Source organism: Mixophyes fleayi, chromosome 1 (genome assembly GCF_038048845.1).
Source record: "Mixophyes fleayi isolate aMixFle1 chromosome 1, aMixFle1.hap1, whole genome shotgun sequence".
NCBI classification, from domain to species: Eukaryota; Metazoa; Chordata; class Amphibia; order Anura; family Limnodynastidae; genus Mixophyes; species Mixophyes fleayi.
Window position 1 is genome coordinate 248,882,128 of NC_134402.1, and position 21,175 is coordinate 248,903,302.

The 21,175-nt window shown below is 40.6% G+C and overlaps 1 protein-coding gene across 5 annotated transcripts in view; it reads left to right on the forward strand.

Moving 5' to 3' along the window:
* The first annotated feature begins 3,741 nt into the window (after window positions 1-3,741).
* The window catches only part of KDM4C (lysine demethylase 4C), a 458,533-nt gene continuing 441,099 nt past the window's right edge, over window positions 3,742-21,175 (forward strand). Inside the window, exon 1 of one of the 5 annotated variants that reach the window (XM_075209370.1) lies at window positions 3,742-3,926. The gene's annotated coding sequence lies outside the window, so the exon portion shown is untranslated. The remainder of the gene's footprint in view (window positions 3,927-21,175) is intronic. The other 4 variants (XM_075209355.1, XM_075209363.1, XM_075209380.1 and 1 more) reach the window with 4 other exon arrangements.

The following is a 21,175-nucleotide window of genomic DNA, read 5'->3' on the forward strand; positions in this document are numbered from 1 at the left end:
GGTCCATCTGGCATTGGGGCCCTCCAGGGATTTCCCTGATGGGCCAGTCCGTCCGACACTAATACATTTCTCCTACAAACTGACACACACTAATGCAGGTCTAATACATACTAATGTGGGTCTCATACACACTAATGCAGGTCTCATACACACTGGCACACACTAATGCCGGTCTCAGACACACTGGCACACACTAATGCAGGTCTCACACACACTGGCTCACACTAATGCAGGCCTCATACACACTCTGATAAACCCAAACTGACTCATATTCACTCTCATAAACAATGACTCACACTCTGATACACAAACTGACTGACATTCTCTCTCATACACACACTCCCATAAACTTACCTGCAGTGCTTCCTCCATGACAGTCTGGGTAGGGGGCGCGTTAGTGCTCTGATTGGCTGACACAGTCATTCAGCCAATCAGAGCTCTACAGAGGCAGTGAGGAGTTTCTGCATGAAGAGGAAGCGCCTCTGTATTACCGAGCAGCACAAGCTGCTCCTACACTGCTCCATTTGTGGGGGCCCTGGTGATCTCATTCCGCCCCCGCCCCATAGATAAAGGGGGCAGGGCAGTGTGACCCACTGGGGATTTCCCAGGGACCCAGCTGGGCCAGTCTGACACTGCTACCTTATGATGTCCCTTACTATCAATCACTTTGGTCAAGTTGATAAAAGAAATGCAGGTGGATGATATAATTGTATTGGTATGATAAATACAGTGTGCTGTGAATGATTTATGGAAATGCAGCTTTGAACAAAGATATTGTAATCTATGATTATTAGCTTCATTAATATTTTAAGTATGATAAATGTTAATATTTTCTTCTAATAAAATTGGAAATTATTAGTTTAATGTGAATATTGGTTTTGGTTCAGGCTTTATATTCATGTTAATATATATATTTACTTACTCTATATATTTGTAATATTACACTTAATAGTTTATAATTTGAGTTAATATCAACGCTGCTCATTTACTTTTGTTTTCGTGGGTGGGAAAGCCTGAAAGCCAATGGAGGCTAAAAAGTGACCGTGGCTTCTTTTAGCGTCCCTTCCTGGTGACCCCATTCTCTTTACGAAGGCACCAAAGGAGAGAACAACAGGATAAGTTGGACTGGCAAGGGATGAGGAGGGTACTTATGGGACAGTTCACTAATTTCCTGTGCAGTGCTAGGTGAGTAGTATTAACCCTTGGTACCCACTTCATGTCACCAGTTTAGAACAAATATTACAGTATGTCAGAAATGTTCTTTTTCCAGTAAATATGATGGAGGAGAGTTAGATAGAGTGGCATGAGCATACTGGATGTCCAAATCTAAAGCATACAGTTAAATTGTGTAAGGTATAACTACCAACTGTCAAGATTTTGGCGGAATAGTTCTGCGAATAGGCAGGTTTGCCCCAACTCACGGGAAGTTGGGATACATCTCCCCGATTACCATGGCGAGCGGGTTCTGCACACATCTGAAGCAGGTGCTTCTGGTGCATGGCAATTCAAGGGTGTTTTTAGGGACATGGCATACTCCCCCAACTACTTCCAGGACAATGTTGGGAGGTATGTCAACTTTAAATATTGCCACCTTCTCTACTTGTTACAGGGTAGTCTACTGTGTATCCTAAAATACAACCTCATCCCACTGTAAATCTGCGACACATAGGGGTAGATTTAATTCAGAAAAATTCTACGCAAGGGTGCCTCTGGTACAGCTGTGAGACACCTCGTACAGATATTTTCTGACAGGCAGGCGAAAATCTGTGTTACTTTTTACTGTAGCAACGGTAATAAAGCGAGGCCGCGATGTTCTAAGGAACATCGCGGCCAATTACATCTGAACCATACAATACAGAACATTACAGGAATCTGATGTATTCTGAACCACTAGTTCCCCCTATTTCTCCACATTTTTCAGTTTTGTTTGCTATATACTTCTGCAAGAGTCTTTATTTTTTGGGAAAACTGTCATTGTTTGTATTCTCTTGCTTGTATTGAAAATTTAATATAGGTTTCAGGTGACCTATTCTCATGCAGAAGTGTAAAGGAATTTTTCTTTGTTAACTCCCGTGCAAGAAAAAAGTGGAGGATGGCAAACCATTGCTTATGGTTAATTACAAAATCTGAAGTTGAATACCATGAAAGAAGTGCATTATCTGATGCCAAAAAGGAAGAAATTAGGAAATAATAAGAAACAGAACAGGTCATTTTCCAAAATATTAAACTGCTGTGTTGTTACTAAGCAGAAAGGTTCACCACTGGTTTCCCCTGAAACCTGCCATTGCATGCACCTAGCTCATGCTGCTACAAATGTCCTCCAATTCTCCATCTTCTTATTATAATTACTCCTTTGTCTGTGGTTAAGCTGTTGCTATTATTGCTATTTTTCTGTAAAAAAAATACTTCCCTTCCTATCTCAGTTATGTTTATGCCCTATTAGTAACACAAAGGAGTAAATGTATTAAACAGCATTTTGTGCGGCGGTTATAATCTGCCGCACATCACCATCAATTCCTGGCAGTTTAGTGCTGCAAACCACCGCATTTACTATAGGGAAGGTTTGAGGGTTGAATTTAGTCAATACCGCTATATAAGTATTATAAAAATTATTGCACCCATTACAAATCAAGTATTATTGCCCCTTAATATAGTGAATAATAAAAATTGTCCCCATAAGTTAATTAATTAGCTTTGTCCCCATAACCATGAAATAATGATTGCTACAATAATTCACAAGTCAATGGTGCCTACTCTTAGATATAAATGACAAAATAGCACATACAGCATGCAATTTGAGCAATTTCACCTCTCACAATCACATCTTTTGTTTTGGCTGTTTTGCTGGCAGTTTTCCTCTGCTTCATAAATTTGACCGTTTGTATGTAATCAAGGTTAAAAACAGGTACCGCTATATTGAATGCTTTCCTGGATGAAACACCCATTTTGGGGCAGTTTATCAGCAATTTTGTCTTTAATACATTGGACAGTTTAAAACCCACCTTTAAAAACGCCTGAAATTGGTCATTTAACAAAACCGCCATTTCATTCATTTACCCTCAAGTTCCATTTTCCCCAACAAGAACGAACCTTAATTGTTATTATCTGATCAGAATCTTCCCTCCTCTAGCTTTTATAGAGAGGCAATTTTAAGGATGTGCAAACACACCAGTGTCACACAAAATGTTACTAGGACTTTTAGGGGCATATTCAATTTCAGTTAGGTTTCCAGTCCGCGGCCACGTGCCAGAACGGGTCACAAAGTCAATCCACGGTACCGCAATAACGTGGATTTTTGTGCGCACCCCATAGGGTTGCGTAGGAAAATCCGCTTTATTGGTGTACCCTATTACCGCCAATACTGCGCAGGTTCCGCGATGATGCGAACCCGGAAACCTAATTGAATATGCCCTTAATTTCCAGGAACACTTTCAATTCCATTTTAAAACCCTGTCATTTATGTTTTTGAGACGCTAAATCATACAATAGAATTTCAGGAGTGTGAATTATTTTACACAAATTACCTAGTTTTACAGTAGCTGAATAATAAAAATAGTTGAACTATTTGTGTTAAGCGTTTGATATTGTGACCTCTGTTGGTTTTTTCTCCTTCTCTTCATACTACTCAAAAGCGACTACTGAGAGGACAAAGTTAAAGGCTAACAGCCTGTGCATTACCAGCGCATACAATAGGCACTGCGCGCTCCCGACATGCATCTGAGGCATCGCGAACGCGCTCCCAGTACTCCCGGTGCAGTCCCCTCTCTACACACTTAACCCTCTGTAATCCGGGACACTTTGTCGTCACGCTCCAGACGTCATCAACCTCAGCCAAGACAGCCGGGGTAGCAAAAAGCAGCGACGCCACCGACTTGTTGCCGGGACTGCGGCGAGGACGACATATATTATCTATACAGGAAGAGCGGGTAGGTGTGTGCGTTTATAGACATATAGGGGGACGTGTAAATACATACACATTACCCGAAGCCCAGTTATGCCCCGTATACTGTGTATGTGTATGTGTCTGTGGTGGTGGGGTACTCACAGACACATATAGACTTCATTGGGGTATGTACATGTGAAAATGTGTAGGTTGGTAGCTGTCTGCAGGCCAGTGTGCGAGTGCCTGCTGGTGGGTGTGTTTATTTACCGTTTTCACACATAATGACATGGAGAGATTAGACAGGTGGAGTCGCTGCAACTCCAGTTCCGCCATGTTTTGTGTGGGCAGGAAGTAAATTTATCTCAATCTTGAGGATGGAGTACTTTTATACATTTAAACAAATATATATAAAGGTGGTTTTCTGTAATGGCTTACAACTTTTTTTTTTTTGCCAAAGTATTTCACTGTTGTAAGACCAACAGTGTTTTTATCACTCTTTATCTCAATGTGATGAATTTGAGAGGAAATCTGTTGGATTTTAATTGTCTTTATATTATACTATTTGTCCGGTACCTTGATGAGGGGCAGTTGAAAAGATAGACTAGTATTGCTGCTGCTGATTAACCTCTTACTTAATTTGCTTAGATGACACTTTGTTTATTACACAATAAAAGCCTTATTGTTCTATTATAAAAAGTGGAGACTATTATAGTGTTTATAATGTAATTCAATCTGTAACAAATTGGATATTTTCAGCATCTTTTTACAAAGGAAGCCAAAGTTATATTTTGTTCTCTAGGCATTTGTGCATGGCTGTAGGAATGTCCAAAATAGGCTATATGCCTCCAGGATGCTAACACTAATCTCTACTACATATGTGCAGTTCTATGTATTTACTTCACTTGGATTTTTTTTCATCAAGCTTTTTGGTTACCATTCATGACCAGACAAATATTTGATATGTATGTGTTAAATTAACTTTTTCTTTCTGCAGTCTACTTAATTTGACTTAATATTTACTGGTGGTCGGTGGAGACTGTTTATTTGAATTACACTACATGACCAAAAGTTTGTGGATACATGAACATCGCATCCATATGTGTTTGTTGAACATCTCATTCCAAAACTATGGGCATTAGTAAGAAGTTGGTCCCATCCCTTTGCTGCTGTAGCAGCCTCCACTCTTCTGAAAAGGCTTTCCATTAGATTTTGAAACATGCCTGTGGGGATTCGCATCCATTCAGCCACAAGATCATTCGTGAGGTCAGGCACTGATGTTGGGCGATAAGGCATGGCTTTCAGTTTTGATCCAGTTCATCCCATTGGTGTTCGATTGGGGTTGAGGTCAGTGCTCTGTGCCAGTCAAGTTCTTCCACACTAGGGAAACCATTTGGGTAGGCAGCGGTCTCCTGGCATGGGCCAAACCCAGATGTGCTTTACACCACTGCAGTTGATGTTTGTGATGATGTTGCTTCCAGAGGCAGTTTGGAACTTGGTAGTGATTTTGCTACCAAAGAGAGACGATTTTTACGCACTATAACCATCAGCGCTTGGTAGTACCATTCTGAGAGTTAGGATGTCCTGTTTTTTTTGTTTTTGTTTCTTAGGGCAGATTCGGTTTTCATTTGGTAGTTTAATTATCCTAATTTATAGGAATTATAAAGGTTTTATTCATTCTTCTAAGATACTTTCTCAAAATGTATTCAACATGTCAAATATACACCTTATTATATTCTGCAACTTCTAACATTTACAACAATACGAAATATGTGAACTAAGGACACTGAGATGATCTGGTACTTATGAGACCAAGATCACCTTTCTTGTGCAAGAAACTATAGCAATCCAATCACTGGAGCTTCATGCCCTTTACCGGAGGTCCTCTGGGAGATTGCTTTCCCTATGTGTCCAGGTAGTAATCAGATGTTCACTGCAGAGTAGGTAGAACTCGATTCTGCTGACTTAGGGTATATGATGCAGGACTACCTACTCCGTTTGACTAATGAATTCTGAAGGCTGTTCAATTTCTGTATATTCACCTAGATCTGCTCCACTGTAGTGTGGATTTAACCAAGGTAAATTGGACTTGTTTTGGTATAGTAAGAAATGAAACATTTGTATCGTATAAATTCTTTTGAAATCCTAATCCATCAATTTAACTGCTTTCTGATATCTGAGAAGAGAAATAATTTTTATTTTCAGTTCTATAAGCATATTAGAACTAAACTCCGCTCTCGCCCCCAGAAAAGTTGATATTATATAGTAGGTTGTCTTGTCTTCTATTAAATAATCAGAACAACTTGATTTACTCAGTGCCATTTAGAAATTGGTATGGTAACTGCATGCTTTCATAATTTGGCAATAGCCCATCCCAGATTCCAAGTCACTGATCTATTTATATTTAGATTTTAACAGCAATAAAATCATTATCTATCCAGACTATTTGCTGTTCTGTAACAAAGATTTTTTTTTCATTTGTAGATACTCTCATATACCAGCTTTGTAGCTACTATCAAATCCATCCCTTGTAGTTGACACCTTGAGGATTAAATTTGGCATCAAGTTACACAATATGATGACCTTTAAAATGTTTTTGTTTGTAAATTACAGGCTGTAAGATCTACTAATCAATAGTTTGGAATCAGATTGCTATATTTGTATTCTTCTATTCTATTTTTTCATTCATGCTCCATTTTTTTATTTTCATTTCACCCCTTCTTCTCACGTAGAACAAGTGCATAAACAGTAACTACAAATGAGTAACATTAATTTCACTCACTAACATTGCAGTACCCCCAAATGTCATGCTGGTGCTCTTCTCTTCATTTATGATTTAAAAAATATCCATAGTTTCCTGATATTGTACATTTGTACTTGCTCACATGTATATGCTGTTTACCTGATTGTAGAATTATGCAAATGTATGTGAAGAACAGATCTGCTTGAATCTCATGCCCCGATAAGATATAGAAACCAAATGATGAATGAGCAAAAAGAAAGATTTGTTATTAAAAAAAAAATAGAAAAAACTTTAGACCCTAAATTTCTGCACTTTGACAGCTACAACCACATCTACTGTAATAGGACGGTTCATTAATTCCAACTCTGCATCAAAAGTGAAAACCTACAAAAATTTTCCAGGAACAATTTTAGGAAGTTTTAGAAAGATTGTTTTTGGAGATAGTCTTGTATAGTAGCCCATACATGACTATGTTAAGATACTCCAACAATGTCATATGAGCAGACCGTCAGTACTGTGTCAAATTTGATAAAGTTAGGGTGGGTACACACTATAGAAAATTTCTCCTGATGCAACATCTTTAACGAACAACAAGAAAACAAAAAGTCCCGATCAGCCTGCCGATTCATGTGTACACACATATACATGTTTTAGGATCAGGTGGTAGGGGCTCTTTTTGGTGAGCTTACCTTGGACGTCTGCGCTTGACGGGAGTGTCTTTGGGATTGGTGCTGCCGTTACGGATTCTTCGGGTGTTCCGGGTACCGAACTTGTTAAATGTCTTCTTGTTTGTGCCGTGGCGCGACCTGGGGAGGAAAAAGAGAGTGAGAGAGAAGGGGGGAGGGGGTGCAGCGGTGGTATGTGGAGAACACAGATACAGATGCGGTACCAACAATATACTCCTGGTGATTTGGATATGCAGTAGGTTATAGCTCGTTTGCTGGTGTGGGTCTATAGCTCTTTGCCCTGTTTATAGCCCTAATGCACCGTATATTGTGGTGGTTAGGTACCTTCTGTATGGGGTGTGTCTTTAGCTTGTGGGGGTGTTTAAGGCTCTTGGGATTTAAGAGCTTGTAATAGAGGGCAGTATGGTAAGGATACCCTCTAGGTTTGGTTAGTAGATATTATGATGTACTAAGCTGTATTGTTGTAGTCTGCAGTTGGTTGTGTGAGGCTATGTGCTCTGATGTGGTGGGATTGCTGTAAATAACGGGTATAGGTTTACTTTTGCTTAGGAAGCTCTTACAAGAGCAGTTTGGTGGTCATCAGCAGGTCTCTTTCTCCCGTGGGTAGGCGCTGCAGTTAGGATTGATTGTAGCATGTACCAAGCGGTAGCGTGACTTGGGCCGAGCGGGTACTCCTGGATCACCTGGTGCGCATGCGCCGGACTTCCGGTGTTGGTGAAGCGCACTGTGCGTTCCACTGCGGGCGAAGTCCAAGGACGAAACGCGTTGGGCCACCCCTACACACCCCGCCAAAGACTCCCTGAACTCTCATCTCTGCTCCTGGAAACACCACTCGCCCAACACTCCAGAAGCGAATTCTTCACAGCAGAGAGACGAGACTCAATCCAGTTCCAGGACCTGCCTGATTGGTCCTTTTCTGTGTTTACCTTTCCACAGATAAACATACAGACAAAGGGATAGCAGATGAGCCACTCTTGATATAATTAAGGATAGGTATTATTCTGTGGTTATACAGGAGAGTTTGTTTAACATAGAGCTCTGTCTGTGGATCTTTTCCCTACCTTAATAAATGAGACCTCCTGGTGCGATGTATATTCATACAGGACTGGTGGACAATAATCCTTTTACCTAAGCTGAAACAATGGACTAGATAACATTACATGCTGGCAGACATTTTAACTACTTTCAAATACAATATATATAAGTTTATATATAACTGACAAATATGGGGAACCAGAGGGCTAGAAAAAGTATATGTTTTTATAATCTACAGTTTGTGAGTAACGAGCTGCAGACTGGTTAAGGTGATATTAATATCTTGTTTCACCACACCACGCTATACATTACTGCCCACTCATGCCCCTGGCTTAGTAGCCACACTATATATTTTCTGTATATCTCGATGATGGAAAATAGGCGGTGGGATGCCCAGTAGCGCACACATTTTGTCCAATAGCAGCATTAGTATCGTGTGTGACGTGTAGTGTTTTGATGATGTTAGGGTGGCGGTAACAGGAAAAGAAATATACAGTATTAAGTCTGAGCCCAGACTCTGACTACTGCAGGAACTCTCGCCGCACCTCCACACCCCTGCCACCAGCTGTCAAATGTGAGGTAAATAGCTAAATTGTCGTTCCAATGCTGCAGAGGGCATTGCAGAATTGGAACGACATTGTTCCATGGTGAACAATCTTTTTAGTTTACTTTAAAAATCTCTTTCAATGATATGATGTGGTTTGGAACGATAATTGTTAATTGATAATTATATACAAGGATGTCCTGTATACATTGGTACCTCAGCACAAATTAGGTTAACTTTTTTTTTTTTTCTTTTTTTTTTTTTTCTTCCTCCCAATACTCACTAAAAAAAGCAAAATGCCTTTTACTTTGTAATTTAGGAGTTTGGCTGTCATGTAATTCTTTATTTTTTAATTTAATCTTTATTTACCAATACTGTAAATCAGCAATAAACAAATAAAGCTGTACAGTTGATTTTAGAAAACAGATGTGGATAAGCCAATGGCGCTAAAGTCCAATTCATGTTTTGTGATATTTATTATTAGGGCTGTGTGGGTTTGACCCTAGGGATCAGCCTGGTGCCATTGTCTTTACTGATTGGGTCTAGTCTTCTATTGTTTATTATGTGTACAATTGACATGTCTCCAGTATTGACAATTGGGGGGAATGAATAAATAAAATAACAGACTGCATAGTATGAGGTGAGGGTGGGGATAAGGGGAATCCAGAATTTATGATCTTAAAAACTTGAGACTTAGGACAGTTAACCATAGCTGTGTGAAAATGAATAAATAGTTTGGTAAGGTTACATCCATATTTTAAGGTCTAAGATAAGATGGTGGACGCAGCAGGAGTCTCAGTGTTTAGAAGTATCAGTATCTTTTAAGTTCCAACCAGGTCAGTGTAATTCCTGCACATATATACAAAACTGCAAGTGTGATATCTAATTGAACATGAAGGTTAGTTCTGAACTCCTCTGCTGTAGATGGAGGGTTAGGCTACCGCCAGTTTATTAATTTGGCAGCATTGTTTAAATGTTTAGGAGGGATTTTATCATCATCATCAGCATTTATATAGCACCAGCAAATTCTGTAGCGCTTTACAATTTTAACAAACAGTAATTAAGACAATACTGGGTAATACAGACAGATATAGAGGTAAGAGGGCCCTGTTCGCAAGCTTACAATCTATGTGGCAATGGGAGTTTGACACACAAGGATAAGTGCTACATTATATTGCATATTTTTCAGCTAGAATACAAAGGTAAAAAGTATTGAGTGGGCTGTGTGATCAGTAACACAGCAATGTTGTTCAGAGGGTTGTTGTCTTGTGTTAGCTGTGTAGAGAGTGGTAACCTAGGGAGATTAAGATGGTGGTTGAGGAATATTATAAGCTTGTCTGAAGAGGTGGGTTTTCAGAGACCGCTTGAAGAGTAGAGTAAAGTCTTATTGTGCGGGGGAGGAAATTCCACAAACTGGGTGCAGCCCAAAAAAAGTTTGTGACCGGGAATGGGAGGATGTGATGAGAGTGGAAGAGAGACGCAAATCTTGTTCAAAACGGAGGTGTTGAGTTGGGAGATCTTTTGAGACAACTGAAGAGATGTATGTCGGTGCAATTTTGTTGATGGCCTTTTATGTTCGTAGCAGAGTTTTATAATGTTGTCGTTGAAAAACAGGCAACCAATGTGGAGACTGAAAGAGTGGCTCAGCAGAGGAAGAACAATTTGCAAGGAAAATCAGTCTAGCCGCTGCATGCAAAATAGAATGTAAGGATTTGAGTCTGATTTTGGGAAGACCAGTAAGGAGGGAATTGCAATAGTCAATGCAGGAGATGATGAGTGCATGAATTAAAGTATTTGCAGTCTTGTGTGACATATGCGCTTATTCCGGAAATGTTCTTTAGATGTTTGTAACATAATTTACATATAGAGTTAATGTGGATAAAAAAGGATAGTTGAGAGTCAAGGATTACACCTAGGCAGCAAGCTTGCAGGGTGGGATTTATGGTCATGTTATCAACAAAAATAGAAATGTCAGATAGGTAACTTCTGTTTTTGGGTGGGAATATTATTCTGTTTTTGAAAAATTGAGTTTGAGTTGGCGAGAGGACATCCAGGATAAAATGGCAGAAAAACATTCAGTAACGTGAGACACAGAAGGTGAGAGATCAGAAGAGGATAGATAAAGTTGTGTATCATCCGCATAGAGATGATACTGAAATCCGAAGGAGCTTGTTATGGCAATATTCAGAAATAATCCAAAAGCCAAGTCTCTTCAGAATATTCTCTATTTATTATGTATGCGCAATACAGACCATTCAATTCAAATAGAACAATGGCAAATTCATATTACTTTTGCAAGCATTTTTATACCTTAAAAACACAGACTAATACGTAGATAAAAAGCATCATGTAAGACTTTAAACCAATAATATCACTCCACATTTCAGGAACTATCAACATCTCCCATCACCCCCCAGATATAAGCATTAATCCAAATTAATCTTTCCATATCTTATCAGGCGCTAACTTACGGTACCACAGCTTCCCTATTCCCTTAATGGGGGGCACATTTCAGTTAAATACGTTACTGCTTTGCAATACTTTTTAGACATGTTTCCCCACATACCTTAAGCGATATTGTCTCAAAAGAATAACAGCTTAATTTGTCAATATATATTTATGCACTATAACTCATTAACTCTAAAGCATCCTATACTTTTATTATCAGCTTTAATTCAACTTCCATTTTGTGTGAATTGATTATCCATATCAGAGCTTATTAGTTTTCCAAGAGAAGTGGTGTAGATAGAGAATAGCAGAGGACCTAGGACTGATCCTTGTGGTATTCCAACTGATAAAGGAAGCGGAGCGGAGGTGGATCCAGAGAAATTAACACTGAAAGAGCGATTAGATAGGTAGGATGACAATCAGTATAGGAGAGTGCCTTCAAGACCTAGGGATTGAAGGCATTTGTATGAGGAGAGAGTGGTCAACAGTGTCAAATGCAGCAGAGAGATCCAGGAGAATTAGAAGAGAGTAATGGCCTTCAGTTTTAGCTGTGATCAGATCATTGAAAACCTTTGTCAGCGCAATCTCTGTGGCATGTGGAGAACGATAGCCAGACTGAAGAGGATCCAATAGCTTGTTTGTAGTAAGGAAGCATGTGAGGCGAATCTAGGCAAGTCTGTCTAGAAGCGCGAAGAGGCATGGGACCTGAGAGATGGGACTGTAATTTGAGAGAAAGTTTGGCTCATCTAGAATACTGTGTTCATTTCTGGGTGCCATATTTCCAGGGGGATATAAATATATTAGAGACTGTACATAGAATGGCGTGCATAACCTACAACACAAAACTTACTCGGAAAGACTAAAATATCTTAATATGTATAGTTTGGAGCAGAGAAGGGAAAGAGGGGACATGATAGAAACTTTCAAATATATCAAGGGTTTTTGAACAAGGGAAACATTCTTCAGAGGAAGAGAAGTACTAGAACACTAGGACATGCACTGAAACTGGAGGTAAGTAGGTTCAGAGGAAATTTGTGGAAAAACTACTTCACAGAAAGGGTAATGGATAAATGGCATAGCCTCCCATCAGATGTGGTAGAGGCTAATACAGTAGAGCAGTTCAAACATGCTTGGGATAGACATAAGAATATCCTTATAAAGAATAAGGGATCAAATAACGTTTGAGTTTACCAAATGTGACTGGATCACTATTAAATAACTTTGGGTAAAAATTTATTTAAAGCGAATAGCGCAGGGCACTTATTTATGTAATTGCATTTGCACTTATTCTTGTTTAGTGTAAGATAGGAAGTCGTTATTTCTGAGACCAGGGAAGAAATTTGTCTCTGTTTAACCTTGCTAAAGGATATGCCTATTTCTGATGCATATATCTGATACAATAGGCCTTTGTGGATGGAGGTCTTCTGTGTATTGGGATGTATTTAGTATGGAAGTGTCTTTGTTTAGGATTTGTAAGGTTGCTTGTGGAAACCTGCAATTAGGACATGTGCAAGAACGTCTGATAGCAGAAAGTGCTAACAAAGTTTTGTGATGAAGTGTCATGCCTGCTCTGGCCAAAGACCTCATCAGGGGGTCGTTACTGTGTGGCCTTTGCCAGAGTGAATTTCATAGATAAGTGTAAATTTTGTTAGCCTTGAAATGTATGTAAATTCATGTTTGTGTCAATAGAGTATATCCTGTTTCTAAAAATAGAATATTTTTGAACTGTATAAAAGAGGAGCTCTGTGAGCATGTTAGTGTTCTTCTGAATTGTCATCTGACCTGACCACACTGGAACCTTCCACCAGTGTGTAAGCAAATAAACCATCTTGCTCCAAAGACCTGCATGGAATCATCTTCAATATTGCTGTTTTCCTGTGATCTACAGATTAGACCCTAAAATCTAATCCGTTCTCCGGCTGTCTCTGCGGTTTGGACCCAAGCTATTCCAGTGCCAACGCTCTGCGCTACCCAGCAGCCCTGGTTAGTGTGATAGGCCAGGGGGGATCCATTCACAGCAACCCGAATCCATAGTAAGAGATCCGGAGTTACCAGCCAGGTACACCAGCAAGGAGACACGCTAGCAGCGTCAGTGACCCAGAAGAAACCCGGTACTGGATGCCGGTAAGGAGTCCAGTGGTGGCAGCTCGTGTAAGCCCCTCCTACGGCGGCAAGAGGGCGCTTTTTGGATAACGAAAGGGAACAGTGGCAAAGTAAGCCCAGCCGGTTCCCAGCAACAACAGACAGGGTGGCATAGGCGGTCCATCCTGTCACACCATAGGTTAATAAAACAATGGGCAGACTAGATGGCCCAAACGGTTCTTATCTGCCATCAAATTCTATGTTTCTATGTCCTAAAGACAATGCCATAAAAGAAGAGTAAGAAAAGCAATTTGTTAAACATTGTGAATCAAGATTAAAAAGCCACATAGTTTGACTTTGGTGCTTGGGTAGGCCTGGTCAACTACTTTTCAGTGAGATTTTTGTGCTTTTTAAGGATGTGTGTCCAGTGGAAGCCTTGGTGAGAAGTGAGAGGCGAGACATATGATGAGATGTGTGCGTGTCTTAAGCTTTTCCAGCATAGCAATGTGAGGTATACAACACAAGGGATAGTCACTTGTAAAGAATCCGTTGCTTTTAATAGTAATACAAATTGGAATAGTTTGGAAAATATTAGGGAGATTAGTTATTTTCACAGTGCTAATCATGCCCAGACAAGCAGATTTATGGGTAAACCAAACCTTCAACTGCATATTTTGGACAGTAGAGTTTGATATATCGTTGGTAAAAAATGATCCCCAAATAATGGATTTTAGAAGGTTAGCATGAAAATGGAAAGTCATGTTGTAACCAGCTTAGAACAGAATGGGAGTTTTTCTTTTATAAATTCTTTATTTTGAAAGTAGAAGTACACACATGTAAAAAAAACTGGAACAGTATTGTGACTGGATCACTGATAAATAACATTTGGTATAAATTTATTTAAAGGAAATAGCGCAGGGCGCTTATTTATAATTGCACTTGCACTTATTTTTGATATTGTGAGATAGGAAATCTTTATTTCTGAGACCAGGGTACAAAATTTGTTTTTTTCTGTTTTAACCTTTCAAAAGCAAATACCTTATTTCTGATGTATACCTGATACAATAAGTCTTCATTTTGAAAGCCTTTTGCATATTTTGGTGCAAGAAAATGCTTTGTTGTACCCGTCTTTGGGGATGCGTATCCTGCTAGTCTAAAGAGAGGATGCATGTTGATTGGATCTTTTGATATGTGAGGTCTTTTGAAGGCAGGAAGGGTTAATTAAGACCTTGTTACTAGACTTTCTGTGTCTAAAGACAATATGCAAGACATTACTGGATTTGTAAGATATCACAGACAAGTGTAAATATCGTTAGCTTTGCGATGCATGTAAAGCTGTTTTGGTAAGCAGGTTACATCCTGATTCTAAAAATAGCCTGTGTCCAAATCTGTATAAAATGCACTGACTTGTACACTGAAATGTATTCTTCTGATTTCAACATCTGACCTGATCACTGGTACCTCTAACCAGTGAGAGCAAATAAACATCTTGCTTCAAAGACCTGTTTGAAAATATCTTCCATGCTGAAAATCCTGTGACCTACAGATTAGACCCAAAACTCTAATCCGTTCTCCGGCTGATTCTGAGGTCGGACCTAGTTCTCCAGTACCACCGCTCTGCCTGCTACCCATGCAGCCCTGTCAGTGTGATGGTCCAGGGGGGATCCATCCACAGCAACCCTGATCCATAGTAAGAGGTCAGAAGTACCAGCCCAGGTACAACAGCAACGAGGTACGTTAGCAGCGTCAGTTACCCAGAAGGAATGTGGTTCTGAGTGCCATAAAAGGAGCTCAGTGGTGGCAGCAGGTCCCTCCCACTGTGGCAGGAGGGGCGTATTCTGATTAGTGAAAGGGGACGGTGGCAACAAGTAAGTCCAGCCGGTTCCCAGCAACAACAGACAGGGTGGCATAGGCAGTCCATCCTGTCACAAGTATATTTGTGCATTGAGTTACATAAGACACATTGGAAGTATGCCCACAAATTTGTAAGATCTATATAACAGTAAATTATATATAGGTAATTGTACTGGAGCAAAAACTTAATGTTCCTCTTTTTCTTTTTTTTTTTTTAAAAAGTTAAGAGTGGAGATAAACAAAACATAAGGAAGAAACAGAGAAAGGAAGGGAAAGAAAAGAAAAAGGAGAAAACATGATGGGAGAGGGGAAATGGAAGGGGAGGGGGAGAAGGAGAAACTCTTCAAAGATTCTTTAATTATTTATGAGGGGAATATAAGTATCTGCCATAACAAACAAATAACCAGTCGAATGGACTGTCTCTTACGCAAATCATTGGTAAATAGAAAAGATGTTTTTTTGTTTTTGATTTTGTTTTGTTTTTTTTAATTAATTAATAATATTATTATTATGTGTACCACTCAACAATTTGGCGGCAGTGTGAGAGAAGAATCTTAAATTCTTCTGATTCCTTGAACTCCATCCAGCTGAACCAGGTGGCCGTAAAATCTCAATATATGTCATTTGCAGAGAAAATGATATCGTCCATAGACATATAATACTTCACTCTAGTAAGCCAATCCTTAATCGTAGGAGGGGATCGGGACTTCCAACATGTAGGCATAACTGCTCTGGCAGCATTGTTTAAATGCTTTAAAAGTGACTTCTTGTATTTAGATGAAGGAATGTTAGAAAGAGACAGCAACTAAAAACCAGGGTCTTCAGGGATCTCGTGTCCAACAATGGCTTTCGAGAGACTAATAACTTTGCTTCAAAAGGGTGAAATTCGTGGGCATTCCCACCATATATGCACCAACAAGCCAGCAGCTTCATTTCATCTCCAACACAATGAGGACATCTGTGGATTTTATTTATGTAGTGTGGATGGACACTTATACCATCTGGACAGTAGTTTATAATGTGTTTCAACAACCGAGACACTCAAAGAGCAACTATGGGTCCTTTGATAGATTTTGGCCCACAAAAATTGAGATATAAGGTGCTAGATCATGCTCCCAGGGACCCGTGTATGATGGTGCTGTCTGGAATAGATCATCTATTTTATAAATCCCTGATATGGTATGAGTGGGGGCAATTTTAGATAAGCACATGATGCTCTACTTAGTGATCCAATACCTCCAATAGACTTGACGTAATCTATCACCTGAATGTATCTCCAATACTCGATGGAGGGCAGAGAATAGTGTTAAGTGCGTATTGTCGCTAACCAATAACGATTGTCGAACCTCGATTTGTGTTTCCAACGCACAAAGATTTATTCGCAAAAAGTAGTATAATATATTCAAGCGAAATGATAATAAGTACAGCCGTTACTTATCGCAGGCGCTCTGGATCCAGTGTACAGTCATTCAATCCTGAAGTCTGGGGACAAGATGCCTGAACACTAGATGAGAAGCTGCTGCTTATATGCACACAGGAATACAGTAAAACAATGAAGGTGGTATAGCTTGCTTCTATTGGTCCAGATTTCAGGAAGGTCCAAGGGGTTGTCAATCATTGGCTAGTTCATCCTAAAGAATCCAAAGGAGGGGGTCATCTCTGCAGGGGGTATGCTCTGCTCTTCCCGCCAAGATTCCTTAGTCTTAAGTAGTTCATAATTCCCTGTCTTTCATAACTTGTGTATGCACTCTGCGATTCCTTCGCAGAGTGAACCGAACAGTAGCAAATGTTAAGAGGTTTATTATGATACCACACATGATATGATTCCTTCAACCTGTTCCATATATTTCACTAATGTGCATATAACTTATAATATAAAACATAAATACTACTATATTTCGACATAAATGACTGTGTTGCAACTACCATTAATGTATACTATTTTACAAGTATGCGTGTTTGTGCGAATGTATGTAAAAGGCTAAATACTGTTGCTGCCACCTGTTGCAGCTGCGTACGCCGTAGCGTGCCCTTTTACGCTGTAGCGTACCATATGCATCTTTTCAGACAAAGACAACCAAGTTTGCTCGATTTTAATTGAAATGACTTTATCCAATTTGCTGACTTCGACAGCTCCACCCTTTGATAGTGTAATAAACTATCACCCAATCACCGTTTCAAGTTCAGGATTATACAATACTTCTTCACAGACCATGATCTCGGTATCTGGTACCACCCTTTCAGTCTCTTTTTCAGTGTTACTCCTATGAGACCATTTTCCACACTTCAACACAGTAGGAACACATTTGACACACAAACCAATCGCTAAGATGACTCCCAGTATAAGGAGAAGGAGCTTGCCTACATTAGCAACCATTTCCTGTACCCACTCCCCCAGACCGGAGAACCATTTCACAGGGTTCAACCACGAGAACCAACCTGCCACCCTTTCCCCGACCTCATATAACGAAGAGTTATGGTTCCTTCGAAATTCCCATTTCAGTTGCAGAATTTCATCCATCTTCCGGTCTATAACCTCTTTAGGGTCATCCATATTATTGGGGATGTGCGTGCAACATTTTACACCGAACTGGGTGGCCAGTGTTACACAGTACCCACCAGTAATAGAGGTGAGATAATTTAGTACCAGTCTATGTTGCACCAACTCCTTCTTGTACGCTTGTAGCTCCCTTCCAGTATACCTGAAAGTGTCATCATACATCTCGGTGATATTATCTATTAATTTAGCTAGGTCTTGGATATATTTAAAGTTTAATGTTCCCCGAGCGGTCCTGGTGAGATCTAGACCAACCATAACTTGGATACCAGCAGTTTCACTAATCAATTTTGCAGCTATGGGTTCCTCACCAGGAATCCTATTTCTCTTGCCACGGTGTTCATACTGTGTGTGTATGTATGGTGGTGAGGTAGTCTTGTGAATACCAACCATTTCTTCATGAGTAATAGTCATGATTTCAGGAACCAGTTTAGCTAAGAAGCACAAGCCCTTGGAACTCGGAGTCACCCAGGAATAAGCTTTCCTTCCACAAACAAAATACACATCATCAGGGAGAAAATAAGGAACAGCATGCCCATTAATTATATCACACAGAGTTTTGCTAAAACTACCCATGCCTAGTGTCTCCATTTGCTCGAGACACGTGTCCGCATGAATGACATTCTTACAATTATCTATAGAGACTTTTCCAATGGATACCTTCTTATGTTTGGTTATACGCCCTAATTTGTGACTTCCATCAACATTCCTGCCTATTGGTGACCTTGTGAGTCTCCCTCTAAAATGAGTGTGGCGAGCCATTGTCTGATCTGATGGGTCAGCTTCCCAACTCTCCAGACGTTTTGTATGGGAGATATTTAGGCACAGCAAAGATCTGTCTATGGAGTATTGTCGAAGCGTCAGACTAGGTGATCTAGTGTTATTGTACCTCCCGTCTATGGGCCTCCCACCCCTCAATTCGAGTACTTCGGATATGTTTAGAGGGAATGGCACTAGTCCTATAATATGCTGCCCCTGTGGCACATGAGAGCACACCCAGCACTCGGTTTGGTTTAGCACCTTACCCACCAGGGAGTGATAATCCTCCAAAGGCTGCCCGCCCACATTCAGATTACTGGTGGACTGACATCGCTGGATGCATCTCTCTTCAACGAGGGAGTCGCAGAACTTGCAGATACAATACTCATCAGACAATAGCCCCTCACACTGCCTCCGAGTTCCTGAGCTAGCAGACCTTTTCATGACCCCCGGACCAAGCTTGATAATGGGCTGCTCTGAGTATCCTAATAACCTTTCCTCTGCCTCCATCTCATCCGCACCACTACCAGAACCCTCCTCCGTCCTCCATCCTCCTTCATAAAAATAGAATGTCCTAGAAAAAGTAAAAACAAGGAAAATCCTGGAACAAAAGAAAAACAAAAACCGCCACTCCATCTCTGGAAAGATAGCTCTGGGGCAACGTCTCTGGTTCAGTTGTCTCGACTGCAGGCTTTAGGTCTCCCGGAACAGACTCACAAGTGACAAATCTATGTCGTCGGTCTTTCGTTTTATCTTGCACTTTCTCTGGGTTACGGACTCTCATGCAGTGGGTGGAATGGACCCAAGTGTCTCTCTCTGCAACCTTCAGTGATGTAGTACTGGTCAGCAGCACTTGGTACGGGCCTTCCCAACGGTCTGTTAAACAACCTGAACGTAAGAAATTGCGGATCATAACATAGTCTCCAGGTTCAACATCATGACAGTTCGTTTCTGGCATAGCAGATGACAGCATTTTTAGTTTTTGTTGTTGTTGCTTTAGCTGTCTACTCATTCTTATAAGATATTGTACAGTCACTTCATTATTACACTTTAAGTCGTCTTGTGGACTCACAATCAAATGAGGTTGTCGTCCGAACAGTATCTCAAAGGGGGACAGATTAAGAGGAGGTCTAGGAGTGGTCCGAATGTTATGGAGGACCAATGGCAAAGCCTCAGGCCATGCCAACCCAGTTTCAGCCATTACCTTATCAAGCTTGTTCTTTATAGTACCATTTACTCTCTCCACCTTACCACTGGCTTGTGGTCGGTAAGGGGTGTGAAGTCTGCTACCGATTCCCATGAGTTTACACATATTTTGGAAGATATCACCAGTAAAGTGGGTACCCCTATCACTTTCAATGATTCTAGGGATACCGAACCTACATACAAAATCTTATACAATTTTCTTTGCAGTGAACACAGCAGTATTAGTGGCTGCCGGATATGCTTCTACCCAACCGGAAAACACATCAATACATACTAACACATACTTTAGATTCCTGCACAGTGATAATTGGATATAGTCAATTTGTATTACCTGAAAAGGTCCGTCTGTAGGAGGGATGTGGGATGGCTCAGTTGGAATAGTTTTCCCGACATTTTTCCTCAAACAAGTAAGACATGACATTGCCTTCTTACCAGCCTGAGAGGAAAATCCAGGAGCGCACCAGTTTGCTCTCACCAGTTTGCACATACCTTCTTTACCCAGGTGAGTCAGGCCGTGTGCTGTTTCAGCCAGGCTTGGATAGTACGTTCGGGGAGCTACAGGCTTACCTTGTCCATCCCTCCAGAGTCCTGAGGACTATTGACCACATCCCTTCGCCTTCCAGACCGCCTTTTCCTGCAGGGAACACAAATCTTGCATTTCAATTAGTTTCTGCATGTCTAATGTCTGAAAAACCATCATAGTCTCGGTCGATACCGTCATAGGTTGCCCTGCTGCCCATTTAGCAGCTTTGTCTGCCCTGTTGTTGCCCAATGACACTGGGTCTTCTTCAAAGGTATGGGCTTTGCACTTTATGACGGCTACTGTTCTGGGTAACTGTATCGCTGTCAGAAATCCTTTTATGTGTTGTGAGTGTGCCACTGGCGTACCTGCTGCTGTCGTAAAGTTTCTAAGACGCCAAAGGGCCCCAAAATCGTGCACTACCCCAAAGGCGTACCTAGAGTCAGTATATATATTGGCTGATTTACCCTCTGCCAACTCACACGCTCTCCTTAATGCTACTAGTTCCGCCACCTGGGCTGAGTGAGGTGGACCAAAGGGGTTCAGTTTCTACCACATCCTGATCGTCTACCACAGCGTAACCAGTACATAGCTCTGCCGTCTCTGTCTGTCTATGACAACTCCCGTCTGTATAAAAGGTAAAATCTACATTTTCTAAGGGGGTGTCACGTATGTCGGGCCTTGCAGTAAAGGTCTGATTCAGGTGTTCCATACAGTCATGCGTTGCAGTATTCTTGCCTAACTCATCAACCAGGGTCTCCTCACCTCCCACCCTTTGTGTCTCTAGAGACACATATGGAAGGTATGTAGCTGGATTTAAGGTGCTACATCGTTTGATGGTGATGTTTGAGGGTGCCATCA